This window comes from Triticum urartu, chromosome 3A (genome assembly GCF_056163025.1).
Source record: "Triticum urartu cultivar PI428250 chromosome 3A, HENAU_Tu73, whole genome shotgun sequence".
NCBI lineage: Eukaryota > Viridiplantae > Streptophyta > Magnoliopsida > Poales > Poaceae > Triticum > Triticum urartu.
Genome location: NC_141875.1, coordinates 264,111,027 through 264,125,744, shown reverse-complemented (window position 1 = coordinate 264,125,744; position 14,718 = coordinate 264,111,027).

Here is a 14,718-nt window from a genome sequence, read left to right as displayed (position 1 = left end):
TTCATGCCAATATTATACAACTTTCACATATTTTTGGCAACTTTTTATATGATTTATGGGACTGTAACACCCACAATGCGGCTATATCTCCCACGTGTGAGGGCACAACTTACAGGCATAGCAGCATGGTAGGCTTGTCGCAAGAGGGGTAATCTTTACATATCCCATGTACTGAATAACAAAGGGATAAAGAGTTGGCTTACAATCGCCACTTCACACAATACATAAATAATCCATACATCATCCAAGGTACAATCAAATGTCCGACTACGGAACCAAAATAAAGAAAGACAACCCAAATGCTAGATCCCTGATTGTCCCAACTGGGCTCCTCTACTGATCATCCGGAAAAGAAACATAGTATCGGCCCAAATCCTCGTCGAACTCCCACTTGAGTTCAGTAGTGTCCCCTACACTGGCATCGTCGGCACCTACATCTATTTGGAAGTATTCGTGAGTCACGGGGACTCAGCAATCTCACACCCATGAGATCAAGAATATTTAAGCTTAAGGGTAGGAAAGGGTAGCGAGGTGGAGCTGCAGGAAAACACTAAGCATATATGGTGGCTAACTTACACAAAAGAGAGCGAGAAGAGAAGCAACGCACGGTCGAGAACGTAATAGTGATCAAGAAGTGATCCTGAAGCTAATTACGCTCAGGCATAACACAAGGCCGTGTTCACTTCCCGGACTCCGCCGAAAAAAGACCATCATGGCTACACACGCGGTTGATTCATTTTAATTAAGTTAAATGTCAAGTTCTCTACAACCAGATATTAACAAATTTCCATCTGCCCATAACCGCGGGCACGGCTTTCGAAAGTTCAAAACCCTGCAGGGGTGTCCCAACTTACCCATCACAATCTCTCACTGTCAACAAAGGATATACCTTCTCGCGGGAAGACCCAATCAGTCTCAGAATCCCGGTTACAAGACATTTCAACAATAGTAAAACAAGACCAGCAAAGCCGCCCGATGTTCCGACAAATCTCGATAGGAGTCACACGTATCTTGTTCTCAGGGCACACCGGATAGGTCAAGCTATGAGTAAAACCAACCCTCAAGTTGCCCCGAGGTGGACCCGCAGGTTGCCCGTTTCAGACCAACACTCAGAGGAGCACTGGCCCGGGGGGGTTAAAATAAAGATGACCCTTGAGTCTGCAAAACCCAAGGGAAAGGTATATGGTGGTAGGTAGGAAAATCATAAAACCAAGGTTCGGCCTTGCTGGAGGAGTTTTATTCAAAGCAAACTGTCAAGGGGTTCCCATAACACCCAACCGCGTAAGGAACGCAAAACAAAGGAAGATAACACCGGTATGATGGAAACTAGGGAGGCAAGAGTGGAACAAAACACCACGCATAAGGCCGAGCCTTCCACCCTTTACCAAATATTTAGATGCATTAAAGTAAATAAGAGATAATAATGATATCCCAACAATATCCATGTTCCAACATGGAACAAGCTTCATCTTCACCTCCAACTTGCAACTCTATAAGAGGGGCTGAGCAAAGCAGTAACATAGCCAAACAACGGTTTGCTAGGAAAGGTGGGTTAGAGGCTTGACATGACAATATGGGGGCATGATATAGCAAGTGGTAGGTAGCGCGACATAGCAATAGAGCAAACAACTAGCAAGCAAAGATAGAAGTTATTTCGAGGTAATGGCCATCTTGCCTGCAAAGTTCTCAGAGTTGTCAAAAGCTTGATCCTCGTTAGCGTACTCAACAGTTTCCTCGATCATGTACTCGTCTTCCAGCTGTACCGAAAGCAAGAACACAAGCAAAGGACCAACAATCAATCACGGTGCAATGCACAAGCAACATGATGCAAAACATGGCATGATATGCAAGACATGATATGCAATGCATATGCGTGCTCCGGAAGGGAAAGAATGATCAAGGCATCAACTTGGCAAACCAAGTGTGCCACTGGAAAGATGAGATGATTTCGGTCGAAATCGATATAAAGATCACCGGAAACGGAGGCACGGTTTGCAAATGGCAACCAAAACAAGAACGGCACAATTCTGCGATTAACAGCACAATGCCATATAGAATGCAACAAGAAACTAAGCTACTGCACTCCAACATAACAACAAAGTATATGTAAGTGATATACACAAGATGCTTGACAAAATATGAACACTGAGCTATGGCTATATCACAAAAGAGCAGGTTCAAACAAGCATGGCAAAAGTGCAAAATCCTAAGTCCCTTAAAACAGCAATATCACGAAGCCTAGTTTGCATGCCCGTTCTAGTCACCACATTGATCACAAAAATACATGGCAAGCACCTCTGTAAAGATTGCATGGCATAGTTCAAAACACATGTAGAGCTCATGCCCATATGAAGCACACATCAAATGTGACAAAAATGACAAATCATCATAATCTGATAAGTAGCAACAGTAAACATTTTATAGCACTCTTGCATCAATGATTGGGGCATCAAGATGAACTCAAGCAAGCATGCCGCAATGGAATGAAATGAATAGCATCTCAGAATGAACATTTTCATATATCGTATGCATCAATCGGAGTCACGGTCATGGAGATATGAGGCAATTAGCGTAGCATGAAAAAGTTGTAGAAAAAGGACTTCGAGAAAATATACCCCTCCGTACCAGATCTAGGGTTTCAGGGCACGTTCTTCGAGGATCACTGGAAGGTCGCCGGAGGAGCCGCCGGAGAGGTGGGAGACGACGGGGAGACACGGGGATCGCCGGATCTGGGTCGGGGAAGGCGGAGGCGGCGGTGGTCGGCGTGCGGGGAGGCGGCGCGCGCCGGCAAGGCAGCGGCGCGCGTGGCGCGCGGGGCGACGCGGAGAAGGGAGGCGGCCGGGCGGCGCGGGCCTAGAGGACCAGCCGCGGGCTCTCCAGGCCGCGGCAGGTGGCGGCAGTGGCAGGACCCATGGCACGCTCCTATTGGCGTGGGCGCGGCGGCAAAGTTGTCCAGCGGCGCGCAGACATGTCCGGTGGTGGCGGGGGAAGTTTTGCTAGGGTTTCATCCGCAAAAAGTCGAGGAGGGGCACATATTTATAGCTAGGAGGAGGTAGGAGTGTCCAAATGGGGTGTAGTTTTCGCCCACATGACCGTGATCCAACGACAGAGGACATGGGAGTGGTTTAGATGGGTTATTGGCCCATTTATGAGGGGTATTGGGCTGCAACACACGAGAGGCCTTCCCAGTTACCCGGTTAACCATTGGAGTATCAAAGGGACTCCAAATGGAACGAAATTTGACAGGCGGTCTACTGGTGGTGTACCAAGGCCGCTTGGAAAATCTTGGTCCATTCCTAGAATGTTTAACACCCGCTCATGAAAAGAGACAAAAGGGGTACGCTGGTGCACGTAGGAGTGTCTGATTGCAAAACAGACAACGGCGAAAATGCTCCGATGCATGAGACGAACACGTATGCAAATGAGATGCACATGATGACATGATATGATATGCATGACATGAACAAAATTCAAAACGAAGACAAAACCCAACCACGAAGGGAATCTCATAACTTAAAGCTGGAAAAGGCAAGAGTCGTACTTACAAATATGGCAAGTTACATCCGAGGTGTTACAACACTCCACCACTACGAAAGGATCTCGTCCCGAGATCTAGGATTGAAAGAACTCCGGATATTCAGAACAGATGTGATCCTCGCGTTCCCAGGTGGCTTCTCGGTCGGAATGGTGTGACCACTTCACTTTTAGGAATTTGATAGACTTGTTGCGAGTTTTGCGCTCAATTTATTCAAGAATAGCAACGGGATGCTCATGATAAGACATGTCTTCTTGGAGATCAATCTCTTTGTAGTTGATGGTGCGCTCACGGGTCTTGAAGCACTTGCGAAGCTATGACACGTGAAACACATCGTGCACATTTGTGAAGTTGGACGGAAGCTCAAGTTGATAGGCAAGATCGCCTCTTTTGCCAATGATCTTTAAAGGACCCACGTATCTAGGGGCAAGCTTCCCTTTGATACCGAAGCGGCTTGTGCCTTTCATTGGAGAGACGCGAAGGTAGACATGATCTTCGATCTCGAAAGCCAAGTCATGGTGCTTCCTATCATAGTAACTCTTCTGGCGCGATTGCGCGACTTTGAGATTTTCACGAATGACTTTACACATTTCTTCAGCTTCTGTGATTAAGTAATTGCCAAGAAGTTGGCATTCACCAGTCTCTGACCAATTGAGAGGAGTATGGCACTTTCTCCCATAGAGAATCTCGAATGGGGCCTTACCCGAACTCACTTGGAAACTGTTGTTGTAGGAGAACTCGGCATATGGAAGACAATCTTCCCACTTCATACTGAAGAAATGACACAAGCCCTGAGTATATCTTCAAGGATTTCATTGACTCGCTCGACTTGGCCACTAGTTTGAGGATGGAAGGTTGTGCTGAAGCGAATGTTGGTGCTCATGGCCTTCTGAAAGGAGTCCCAGAACTTAGAAGGGAAGATGCTTCCACAATCTGAAGATATCAATTCCGGAATGGCGTGTAAAGATACAATCCTGGAGGTGTATAGCTCTGCCAACTGAGCTGTTGTGATAGATTCTTTGATTGGAAGGAAATGAGCATTTTTGTAAGCTTGTCGATGACAACGAAGATATCATCATTTCCATGCTTGGACTTGGGAAATCCAGTCACGAAGTCCATCTCAATATGGTCAAACTTCCATTCTGGAATAGCAAGAGGTTGGAGGAGACCAGCTGGTCGTTGGTGTTCGGCTTTCACCCTTCTGCAGACATCACATTCATTCACGAATTGAGCAATTTCTCGCTTCATTCGAGTCCACCAATATGACTGCCTGAGGTCATGGTACATCTTTGTACTTCCAGGATGAATGGATAGAAGGGAATTGTGCGCCTCGTTCATAATGACTTTCCTTAGATCACCTTCAGGAACCACAATTCGATCCTCGAATAATAGAGTGTCTTTGTCATCAATGCGATAGCACTTGTATTTGGGTTAGCTCTTGGCAATCCCATTTTTCACCTTCTTCACCATGGAATCCCAGAGTTGTGCCTCACGAATTTGATCTTCCAAAGTAGGAGAGACTTGGAGGTTGGCAAGAAAGCTTTGAGGAACAACTTGGAGATTCAGTTTGCGGAAAGCTTCACAAAGGTCCGGTTGGAAGGGCTTGAGAATTAAGCTGTTGCAGTAAGCTTTCCTGCTCAAAGCATCTGCAATGACATTGGACTTGCTTGGAGTATATTCCATACTCGGATTGTATTCTTGAATCATTTCAACCCAACAAGTCTACCTGAGGTTGAGGTTGGGTTGAGTGAAGATGTACTTGAGGCTCTTATGATCCGTGAAGATGTCCACTTTCCTTCCCAACAAGAGATGTCTCCATGTTAATAATGCATGGACAACTTCCGCCAACTCAAGGTCGTGAGTGGGGTAGTTCCTTTCGTTGGGCTTCAATTGACGATAGGTATATGCCACAACTTTCTTCTCTTGCATTAACACAGCACCGAGACCTTGCAGGAAGGCCTCACAGAAAACTTCAAAAGGCTTGGATTCATCAGGAGGAGTCAAGATAGGAGCAGTGACCAGTTTCCCTTTTAGGGTGTTGAAAGCAACGTCACACTCAGGCGTCCAGACATACTTAACATGCTTCTGGAGGTGGTTGGAAAGAGGCTTTGCAATCTTAGAGAAATTCTCAACGAATCTTCGACAATAGCTTGCAAGCCCAAGAAAACTTCGGAGCTGCTTGACATTCTGAGGAGGTTACCAATTCACAATTGCAGACACCTTCTCGGGATTAACAGCGATGCCCTTGGCGGAGATGATATGACCAAGGTAAAGAACTTCATCAAGCCAGAACTCACACTTGGAAAACTTCACATAGAATTGATGCTCTCTGAGTTTGTCGAGTACCAATCTCAAATGCTTGGCATGATCCTCCTTATTCTTGGAAAAGACCAATATATCATCGAGATACACCAGGACGAAATCATTTGTGTAAGGGTTGAATATGAAGTTCATCATGCGAGAGAACGTTGGAGGAGCATTGATAAGGCCGAAAGACATGACAGTATATTCATAAGTACCATAGCTTGTTCTGAATGCTGACTTGGGGATATCTTGTTCACGAATGTGAATCTGATGATAACCCATGCGGAGGTCAAGCTTGGAGAATACTTGGGCACCTTTAAGTTGCTCGAATAGCTCATTGATGTTGGGAAGTGGATACTAGTTCTTTATTGTCTTCTTGTTCAATGGACGGTAGTCGATGCAGAGTCGCTCCGTTCCATCCTTCTTCTTGAAAAACAGAACACCACAACCCCATGGAGATGAACTCAGTCTGATTAGACCCATACGCCCTTGTTCATCGAGTTGTTTTTTCAACTCCTTCAACTCCTCTGGTCCAAGCTTGTAAGGACGTTTGCAAACAGGTTTCATGCCAGGCTCAAGATTGATAATGAATTCAACTGGCCGGTGAGGGGGCATTCACGGAAGCTCTTCTGGAAAGACATCTTGATATTCACAAACGACTGGAATCTGAGAGATGGCATTCAACTCGCCCTTCTCATTGAGAGAAAATAGCCAAATGGTTTCGTCACGGGCGGCATAGATGATCACATCATCAGACGAGTGTGTCAATTGAATCTGCCTGGCAGCACAATCAAGCTGAGCCTTGTGCTTAGAAAGCCAGTCCATGTCGAGAATTAGATCAATATTCGAGTCACAAAGAACAATTGGAGAAGACAGAAATTTATAGTTGCCCATCTTGATTGACACATCAGGAGCTATCAAACTAGAGCTCAGACGTTTACCCAGAGAAATGACAGCCATGGGTTTAACCAAAAGTGAAGTAGTGAAGTCAGGCTTGGCAAAAAACAGTCTTGACATGAAACAATGCGATGCACCAGCATCAAAAAGAACTTTAGAAGGAATGGAGTTAACTGGAAGGTTACCCATGATCACTTCTGAAGAATCCTCTGTCTGAGCTGCGTTCAACATGTTGACCTTAGCATGCTTGACATTATGCTTGACCACTGCATTGCTGGCAGATCTCACAGGAGGAGGAGGCGGAAGGCACCTTTGGTTGAAGCATTTGTTTGCATAGTGCCCTTTCTGCAGACACTTGTTGCAAGTAACCTCTGAGAGTGGACGGTGATAAGGAGTACTTGTCCTTGGAGTATGAGACTGAGCTTTGTTCTGGGTTGGGTGGGTGGGAATATCCATTGCCACCATTGCTCTTCTGCTGATAAGGCTGACGGAACGGAGGAGGAGGAGGCAACCAGAACTTCTGTTTCTTAGCTGCCACTTCAGTTGAAGAAGATTGAACTGCATCCCTAACTCTCTTCTTAGATGCCTCACACTTGAGCTGAGCAGCTTCTTGCTTTAGTGCCGTGTTGTAGAATTCATCAAACTTAGTGGGCTAAAGAAGCACGAGAGCTAACTGCAGATCTTCTCTGAGGCCACCTCTGAATTTATAAATCATACTCTTTTCATCAGGGACGTCTTGTTTAGCGAAGCGAGCAAGTTTTTGAAACTGGATATTGTATTGATACACGGACATGCTGCCTTGCTTGAAATTGCGGAACTCCTCACGCTTGCTCTCAGCAACGCTTGGTGGGATGTGATAAGCTTTGAAGTCTCGGCAGAAATCATCCCAGGTAATCACACGACCTCCTCTGGAATCTCCGTATTGTTGATACCACTCAGCAGCTTGATCCTTGAGATGAAACGAAGCAAACTTGACAAAGTCCTCAGGTCTGAGATTGCTACATTCAAAATGTTTGCATATGTCCACGAGCTAGTTCGTCGGCGTTTGTGGCCTCGACACAGTTACTAAAGGACTTCGGCTAGTTTGGGAAGAACTGGTTGAGGGTAGCAAACTGAGGCTGATTGTTGCCTTGGCCTTGATTTCCTTGGTTGCCTTTCCCTTGGTTGCGCTCTTGCAAGAGTTGCAAAAGCATCTGAGTGTTGGCGTTGGTGGCTGCCATGACAGCTTGCCATGCCTCCGAAGGTGGAGGTGGTGGCAGAGGGTTCGACTGATCCCCATCATTGCGGTCTGAATTCTGAAGCGTTGGAGGAGCCATCCTGAAGATGTTGACATCCATTAGCATCTTCAAAGACATATATTCAAGCTGAATCAATGGATCAAAATTGCAACATAAAGTCTTTACAATAAACATTCGAACAAGGATGAACGAATGAATTCCAAAGTATGTCATCACACTTCCATTAAGGTTGAGAAGCCACTTAGATGAAGGTAGATGAATAAAACAACAAGGTACGGATATGAACAAATAAGTGGTAAGGATTACCCAATCACAAACCAAATATCTGCAGGAAGAAATACTAGAGCTACTTGAATTCCCACCTATAAAACTCCCAAAACTTTCTGGTTATGCAATCAGGTGTTGGGGATACAGGTTAAGCATAATATCTCACCCAAAACTAGCAAATCCTACATCCAATTGTATCCATCCTTCAACACATAACCAAGAAACCTTCAGAAATCATTTACCTCAACCTTCGAAAAGCATCCGTTATACGAGTTATGGCAATACTCCCGAACTCACACCGCAGTACTAGGTGGCGTCGAGGTTATCTCACCAACAACTGCATAAAAGAGATTTTCAATGTCGGCGAACTCAGGTATTCCAGAACTGCAACGATAAAATTGTGACGACAACACCTCGGAGCTCAACTACCTGGGACACTGCCACAACCCCTAAATGTCAGGAGGCACCAAGAACAATGTTCTCGTCACAAAACCATCGAAAAAATTCCAAGACACCCGCGTGATACTAAATTTTTTTTCAGTGAAATTTGAGGAGTGATGTCTACTACACAAGCTTCTTCTTGTAGACATTGTTGGGCCTCCAAGTGCAGAGGTTTGTAGGACAGTAGCAAATTTCCCTCAAGTGGATTACCTAAGGTTTATCAATCCGTAGGAGGCGTAGGATGAAGATGGTATCTCTCAAGCAACCCTGCAACCAAATAACAAAGAGTCTCTAGTGTCCCCAACACACCCAATACAATGGTAAATTGTATAGGTGCACTAGTTCGGCGAAGAGATGGTGATACAAGTGCAATATGGATAGTACATAATAGTTTTTGTAATCGAAAATATAAAAACAGCAAGGTAACTAATGATAAAAGTGAGCACAAACGGTATTGCAATGCATTGAAACAAGGCCTAGGGTTCATACTTTCGCTAGTGCAAGTTCTCTCAACAATAATAACACAATTGGATCAGATAACTATCCCTCAACATGCAACAAAGAGTCACTCCAAAGTCACTAATAGCGGAGAACAAACGAAGAGATTATGGTAGGGTACGAAACCACCTCAAAGTTATTCTTTCCAATCAATCTGTTGGGCTCTTCCTATAAGTGTCACAAACAGCCCTAGAGGTCGTACTAGAATAACACCTTAAGACACAAATCAACCAAAACCCTAACGTCACCTAGATACTCCAATGTCACCTCAAGTATCCGTGGGTATGATTATACGATATGCATCACACAATCTCAGATTCATCTATTCAACCAACACAAAGAACTTCAAAGAGTGCCCCAAAGATTCTACCGGAGAGTCAAGACGAAAACGTATGACAACCCCTATGCCTAGGTTCATGGGCGGAACCCGCAAGTTGATCACCAAAACATAGATCAAGTGGATCAATAGAATACCCCATTGTCACCACGGGTATCCCACGCAAGACATACATCAAGTGTTCTCAAATCCTTAAAGACTCAATCTGATAAGATAACTTCAAAGGGAAAACTCAATCCATTACAAGAGAGTAGAGGGGGAGAAACATCATAAAATCCAACTATAATAGCAAAGCTCGCGATACATCAAGATCGTATCACCTCAAGAACACGAGAGAGAGAGAGAGATCGAGAGAGAGAGATCAAACACATAGCTATTGGTACATACCCTCAGCCCCGAGGGAGAACTACTCCCTCCTCATCATGGAGAGCACCGGGATGATGAAGATGGCCACCGGAGAGGGATTCCCCCTCCGGCAGGGTGCCTGAACGGGTCTAGATTGGTTTTCGGTGGCTACAGAGGCTTCTGGCAGCAGAACTCCCGATCTATTGTCGTCTTCGATAGTTTTAGGGTATGTGGATATATATAGGCAGAAGAAATACATCAGGGGGGCACAAGGGGCCCACGAGGGTGGAGAGCGCGCCCAAGGGGGTGGGCGCGCCCCCTACCTCATGCTCTATTCATTGATCCCCTGGCGTGCACTCCAAGTCTCCTGTATTGCTTTCTTTCCAAAAATAACTTTTCTGAAGGTTTCATTCTCTTTGGACTCCGTTTGATATTCCTTTTCTGCAAAACACTGAAACAAGAGAAAAACAGAAACTGGCACTAGGTTTTGGGTTAATAGGTTAGTCCCAAAAATCATATAGAATAGCATATAAATGCATATAAAACATCCAAGGTTGATAACATAATAGCATGGAACAATAAAAAATTATAGAAACGTTGGAGACGTATCAGCATCCCTAAGCTTAATTCCTGCTCTTGCTCAAGTAGGTAAATGATAAAAACAGAATTTTTGATGTGGAATGCTACCTAATGTAACATCCCAAATTTTCAATTTGGAATGTTATACACTAGATCATCATTGCATATCATATTTTATGGCATTTTGGTTGATCCTAGAAATTCTACGCAACTCAAGGACCCTCGGAGAGAGTTGGGGATTTCGTTATTTTCCTATTTGAGTTATCTCAAATTTTGAAAAAGGGATCATTTGATTTGATTTCTTTTATCTTCAATTATTTCTATTACAAAAATATGCGAGAGGGAATAAAATAACTTTCCCAAAATAAATAAATATTGAGGATTTATTAAAAAAATAAAATAAGATTTTATTTGGGTTTTATTTGCTATTTTATTTGAATTTAGGAAAAATGCGCGTTTTTCAAATTTGCATTTAGGCCCCAAATAAATGTTCATCCTGTGCGGCTTGATTTTCGAAGCCGGGGAAAATTTATTTCGGGATTTTTGTAGTCCGTTTAGTATTCCTTTTGTTTTTTTCAAGCGTAACTATTTAAAAAAATGCGAACCGACCTATCGGGCCGTGTCCGACCCGGACACCTGGCCCGGCCAGGGCCGAGCCACCCCCAAACCCTAGCGCTGCCCCGCCGCCCCTAGCGCCTCCGCCGCCTCGCCTCGCCACCGTGCCATGCCGCCGACGCCGCCGCCTCTCGCGCTGCCGCCGCGCCGCCGCCGGAGCCACGCCACCCCGCAGCCAGAGCCGCCACCTTGCCAGAGGTTGACCCCGCCCCCCCGCCGGTTTTTCTCGAAAAACCGTTCGTTTTTCCGTTCGGTTTTCCGTCGGTTTTTCGTTTGGTTTTTTAAGATTCGTTTCTTAATAGATCGGTTTTTCCGGTTTATTTAATTAGCGAGCGTTCGCTCGTTCGTTCGTTTTGACGGACGCGTTCATCGTTTAGATCCAGATAACGAACATTCATTCGTTAATCTGTTCGTTGTTTTCTTTTTCTCGGATTAAATCTGTGATTTCTGATCGCGATTCCTGATCCGATTTTTGTTTTAGTATAACTTTTCTCTCGTTTATCGGCATCAGGCGATTCAAGCGCCTGGAGTTTCATCTCGAAACCCTCTTTCCGTTTAACCAGCTCAAACAAGTTTTTGCCTCTGTAAAAAATTGCCCTAGATCCAGAGTAGTAAACGAAGCCTGTTTCTTTTGCCGTTTGTCTTTCGTTGCTTCGTTCGATTTGTTTTTTTGCCAATCGGAGTTCTTAGGTTGAACTTTCTGGTTGGATCTCTTATTCGAGTTTTACCTATGCTTTAGTTGAGTACCTATTGTAGGCTTGTTTGTTTGCGATAGAGTACCCGGAGTGCGCCGCTTGCTACTTCGAATCGCTATGTTTTCCGGATCATCAGCAAGGCAAGTAACACTTTGATCATACCTCCTACTACCCAGTTTTTATTGCATTAGATCAACCCTCACACATTGCATGATTAGGATCTAATTAAATTGTGGGTCTGGGAAGTAGTTAAGGTAGTACCTATTACCTGTTTATGATCAAACCTTTGGGAGTTACTTCTACGTTTGCTTATTATGCCATGCTATGCTAGTAGACGTGGATTGGGTGAGTGAAATCCATGACAGATGTGAGATTGTTAAATTAATGGTTTATCTAAGGTGGCAACTTAAATACACATCTAGGTGGATTGAGGCACCTGGGTATTCTAGCGATTGCCTGTTTTCTTTTGGACCGCCACCCAGGCTCAAAGGGATCAAGAGATTATTCACGCTAGAAACTTCCTTGTGCAGCCACAAGCTACTATGAGCTCTAGCATAGTTGAGTAAATTGTGCGATCTCTTACAGTGGTAGACTATCAGATGTAGGGGAAAGTAGGTGTAACGGTCTACCCGATCGTAAGGTGCTAGCGCTTCTGAAAACTGTGTCTCGGTCATCCGTTTCTCAAACACCTTGTAGTGCGAGAATCCCAACGGAGGAGATCGAGTCTTGTGGGGAAAAGTGCGCAAACCTCTACAGAGTGTATAAACTAATCATGGTTAGCCATGTCCCTAGTTATGGACATCTTGAGTATCTAGTACTTGGATTATCATGTGAATCTCATCATGTTACTCTAATTAATTTTGTTGTGTTTTAATGATGATGCTTAATTGGGATTGAGAGGGTGTCTACACTCTCAATGTTTCACAACTACCATGATAGTTAAATAAAATTAATTCCTTTGCAGTAGGGAAAAATTGGCTTTACGCAAAACTGTAACCATAAAGCTTTCCACCAGCCAAATATGCATATAGTATAGCCTATATCTTTCATTGCTCTCTATGTGTTACATTGCCAGCATATTCCAAGTGCTGACCCGTTTCAGGCTACAACGTTCATGTTGCAGACTTTTCGGACGACGAGTAAGGTGCCTTTAGGTCGTGGTTCTATACTTAGTGATGCCATTGGAGTTTATGGACTCACTTATCTTCTAAGCCTTCCGTTGTTATCGTTATTAGATGGCCTTAAGCCATATTTATTGTAATAAGTTCTCTTTTGAGACACTCGATGTAATAAGTGTGTGATTGCTACTCTGTAATAAATCCTTCAAGTACTGTGTGGTGTCAGCATTACTAATCCAGGGATGAAACCTGAGCACAGAGATTGGACCGTTTGAGGTCTGGTCGCTACAAGATGGTATCAGAGCACACGCTGACTGTAGGACACGACCACTAAGCTAAAGCCCTAGATCACTACTCACTCTCTTCTCATTCTGACTTCTCATCTTTTCTACTCTTTTAGGATGGCGGATGCAAGGAACAAGTTCACGCAACCGGATGAAGATACACCCTTTGGACGTCACTTGAAGGAAGTCACTAGATATCTGAACATCGTAGTACCAAGCTTCACCAGGACCTACAACACCACTTTACCTGAAGAAGAGCGCTGGATGATTCAAGTTCAAGTTCCAGGAAGGGCGTTCATGCCAGTCAGTGAACCCATAGAGTTTTCCTTTGATGCACCAATTTGGAATCTAGGAAAGAGCATGGCAGCTCACATCGCCATGGGACGTATTGGAGAAGTCTACCGCAATGATCTCAAGGATACTACCTACCAGATTTGTGGGCGCCGAGATGAGCACTGGGAGATGATCAGCACCAGGAAGGATAGATCAGTTGCAGCTTTTATCCAGGAGTTAAACCAGCACATTCAACGTCAGGAGAACCAGATGTGCACCGACATGATAGATCTGAAGAAGGCAAGGACAAGAATCAAGGAACTAGAGGAAGAACTCAAGGCTACACGTGAAGATTATGAAGAGGAAATCGAAGTATTAATGGAGAAGAATGACAATCTGATCAAGAAGATCGGAATATTTATGGGAGGCCCTACACCAGTAGAAGAAGACGAAGAACCCAAGGAGATTCGCCCAGAAGACTACATCATCATCGACGACATCGACTCGGATCCAGATGATAGCGATGATGACTATGTTGATGAAGCTGGAGCAGATATCATGGAGTCTGCAACCGAAGAATATTTCTAGTAGACCACCCCATCAGTAGTAGCAGTCCACAATTTAAATATAGTAGTCTGAGCACTTTTGCGATAGTTAGATCGATTGTATGCCCTTGTTTGATTGAATGAAGTGAATTGTTTGCTTTTGCCTCATGTGCATTTGTGTAGTGTTTTCTCTCTAGACCCCTCTCTATTCTTAAATCTCATCTTTTCTAAAACCCTCAGATGCCTCCAAGACGTGACCTCGGATTTACCTTCCCACCGGAGCTCACCCAGTTGATCCAGCAGCAGAACACATTGATGTAGTTGCTAGTCCAGAATCAGAATCAGGGGAACAACAACAACCCACCACCACCACCACTTGTTGATCACTTAGCCCATTTTCTTAGGCTGAATCCACCAGTGTTTTCCAGTAGCACCGTGCCGATAGTAGCATACGATTGGCTCCGCAAGACAGCAAGGGAGTTAACCACGGCAGGATGCACAGATGCGGAAAAGGTGAAGTTTGCCACACATCAGCTTGAAGGACCCGCAGCATCATGGTGGGAGAAATTTCACTGCCACTTTCCCAATCGACACTGTCACATGGGACCAGTTTCAGCAGGCTTTCCGTACAGCCCATGTTTCAGCAAGAGCTATGGCCATGAAGAAGCGTGAGTTTCGCAACTTGCGCCAAGGAGGACGGACAGTTGGCCAGTATGTGGAGGACTTTAGTAAGTTAGCACGTTATGC